Source organism: Tupaia chinensis, unplaced genomic scaffold (assembly GCF_000334495.1).
Source record: "Tupaia chinensis unplaced genomic scaffold, TupChi_1.0 Scaffold000095_1, whole genome shotgun sequence".
Lineage (NCBI taxonomy): Eukaryota > Metazoa > Chordata > Mammalia > Scandentia > Tupaiidae > Tupaia > Tupaia belangeri.
The window spans coordinates 1,724,047-1,727,837 of NW_006159557.1; positions in this window are offsets into that span (position 1 = coordinate 1,724,047).

The window sequence follows — 3,791 nt, forward strand, 5'->3', positions numbered from 1 at the left end:
AAAAAGTATCTATTTTTTTTTTTTTTTTTTTTTTTTTTTTTTTTTTTTTTTTTTTTTTTGCTATAGGGTATCTATGCTCACTGGAGGGACAGAAAGCAAGAAATCACACTTGGGGAGGATGGCCATGCTACAATTCCTTTTCTTCCTATCTCCTCTTGAGATCTTGGGCACACATGCACACGAGCTCAGCCTGAGGTTTAAGCTGCTGGGTTCAGGAGTCAAACAGCAGTCAACTACATAGGAGTCCAACGGCATAATCATTATGCCATCATTGGTCAACAGTCACCAATTCCAACTTCTTGGGCAGTCATTTAGTTAATAAACACCTCGTCCTTTCACTATGTGAATCATGAAGGTGCAATCAATGATGGTAAAGCATAATCTTTTAATAAAATGTGCTAAGGTAAAGATTTGTAGACATTTCACTCCTCATGTGGCTAGCACGGTCCGTTATGTTCTTTATAAAATGCAATATTGCTCATTTAAGATTGCCCTATCTCAAAGTTGACATTTTATGTTACTTTATTTAAATTACTGTCTGAACTTTGGGGAGAAAAAGAGTCTTCTTTACCTTCCCAAATTTATTAAGACAGACTAAAAAAATTTAACCACAAAACTGTTAATTTTCTTTTTTAAAGCCATACAGGACAATGCACTAATTACAACAAAAGCTTTTTTCAAATTATTTTTCTCCTCAGGTAAAAGTACTGCAGATTAACCAAACATCTCACTTGCATAGTTCCTCAAAATGTTCTCCAGCTTCAACATACAGTGTTTCAACTCATGTTATAACTCTGAGTAGCAATCCACTTACAGGAACTGTAGGGGAAGTCTTCCATTTTACAAAGCTTACAATTTGAAGTTTTTTGAACAGTGACGTTTGAGACCTAGAGTCTCAGGCTTCTACTCTGCTATTTTTATCAAGTGCTTGCATTTAAATATCAGCAATATAAAGGTCAAAAATGCATTGGTAGAGGGACCAGCAGTTAGCATAATGGCTATGTCGTTGAACTCCCATGTAGTCGACTGCAGTTCGCATCCCGGACCCAGTGGCTTAAACTCTACCTGGGCACGTGTGGGTGTGTGCCCAAGATCCCAAGAGGAGAATGGAGGAGAAGGGATTAACTTGTGGCCATCCCACCTGTGGGGAGATTTCTCGCTTTTATCTCTCTTTGTCTTTCTGGCGAGCACACATACCCTATAGCAAAAAACCTCTCTAAAAAAAAAAAAAAAAGAAAAGAAAAGAAAGCATTGGTAGGCAATATAATTACTTATATATTTTTTCTGTATAAATTACAAAAATCAGATAGTCAACATTAGAGTTTTAGAATTCCCTCAATTTATAATATTATCTTTTTAAAAGTTCATTTTATATTCATTTAATTGCTTCCTGCCATTCTTACTGACTTAGTCCTCATAATACCAAGGTATTATATGGAAATAAAGCTCAAATAAAATAAAGAGAAAGTAAAAATAGAAAAAAGAAGTCAAGGAAATTTTAGGACACTCAAAAGCCAGACTTCGTTCCCTTTCTCTCTACTTTTCAACTTAGAAGTTTGCAAAGTGTTAGGAGTAATTATTGAAATATGTCCTTGCAATTTTATAAAGTCATTTCCATCATGCTAAAAGCTGAATGTCTAAACTGCTACTTCTTAATCATTGTAGAAACTTTGATTTTGTAGAAACCAAAATTCTGGCAATCTCACCTACAGAAATACCCCACCCCCCATAGGTTTTTGATATTGGCAGAGAGAGAGAGAGAGAGAGAAAGAGACAAAGACAGAGACACTGAGAGAGAAAGTGAGAAATTGCCCCTCAGAAGGGATGGGCATGCAGGAATCCCTTCTCCAGATCTTGGGCACTCATGCACACATGTCTGGCATGATTTTGAAGCCCTTCCTTGGGTCCGGGACTTGAATCACGATCAGCCACGTGGGAGTCCAGCAATGGAACTGCTACACCATCTGCTGGTGCCCACAAATACATTTGTAATGAGATAGAGCTCTTTTTTTTTCTTCTTTTTTTTTTTCCTTTTTTTGGGGAGAGGTTTTTTTTGCTATAGGGCGCGAGCGTTCGCCAGACAGACAGAGAGAGAGATAGAGACAGAAAGCGAGAAATCACCCCCCAGGGGGGATGGTCACGCCGCAGTCCCTTCTCCTCCATTCTCCTCTCGGGATCTTGGGCACACATGCACACGTGCCCGGCTTGAGTTTTAAGTCACCGGGTCCGGGACGCGAACCGCGGTCGACCACGTGGGAGTCCAGCGACATAGCCATTACGCTAACTGCTGGTTCCCTTTCTTTTTTTTTTTTTAAAGAGGTTTTCGCTATAGAGTGCGTGCACTCGCCAGACAGAGAGAGACAGAGGGACAGAAAGCGAGGAATCACCCTCCCCCCAGGGGGGATGGCCACGCCACAATCCCTTCTCCTCCATTCTCCTCTTGGGATCTTGGGCACACACGCACATGCACCTGGGGTGAGTTTAAGCCACAGGGTCTGGGACGCAAACCACGCTCGACTACATGGGAGTCCAGCGACATAGCCATTACGCTAACTGCTGGTTCCAAGAGATAGAGCTCTTATAAAAAGAAGGCAGAAGCATCTGTCTGGCAAATACGTGTGATGAAGTGGTCCTGTCCTCTCCCAATACTGAATCGGTGAGGTGTGTCCCTAGCAGGTCTACCAGACACAGGAGTAGATGCATTTACACAAAAGGTACCATCATCTGCCAGAGTGGATTGCTTCAAACTAGTGAGCAAGGCATATCGGAATTTTCATGTTATTTTTTTTTAAGTATGAGTGTGTGTGTGTGTGTGTGTTTATGTGTGTTGTTCATTGATGTTTTGAGGGATTACACACAGGACATTTTTCACTAGGAATGTATCCAACAAGTCAGGCACTTTAGATATTGAATTGAAGTCTCACGTTGGAGGCCATTAAGCAAATTATTCAGTGCATTCTGCTTTAGGAGGCAAGGACACTAAGTATTTTATAACAGGTTAGTTTCATGCTACAATTAAATTCTTGACACACACTTGGAACTAGAAACTTAATGTAAAGGAGAAAATTGAATAGGACCTTCTATTGGTGAGTTTCTGTTTGAAAATGGACTTTTGGAGGTCTATCCAATATAGTTAAGAATACAAATGTTTTGCCCTATGGTAGGATGAAAAGTATCTGTTGTGTAGAGAATAATCAAAGCAGAAATAAATGTTTGAGTTTTTAAATTTCATACAACCAGCAGAAAAAAAAATGCAGTAATAGATTTTGGCAGACACTTTAATAAAGATAATTTCACAGGGAAACCTTTTTGTTAAAAATAGTGAAACTGTACTAATTTGATATGCATGTTATAGAAATGTCTTATTTTCAGTTTGATGGCTCAACTGTGTGAAAGTGAAAGTGTGTGTGTGTGTGTGTGTGTGTGTGTGTGTGTGTGAAGAGACAGGAGGAGAGAAAGTGAATAAAGAAATACTGCAATACATGCTCAAGTTTAAATTCATTACCATGGGAAACATTCAGATCAAAAACAAAGAGGATATGTGTTAGAAATAGACTCGTTTTTAAATATGTTTTTTACATTTATTCCTTGTACATGTTAGCAGCATACACTATGGCTTTTCAATGAATATATTCATTCCATGTCAATCAAGTCAAGGATATTACCATATACATCATCCTCAAAAGATAACTTTTCATTGTTGTGTCTGTTAAATGCTTTTTTCCGGATCTCCTTCTCCTACCCCCACTATCCACCCACTCTTATACAGTATCTGATATCTACAGTTGCCA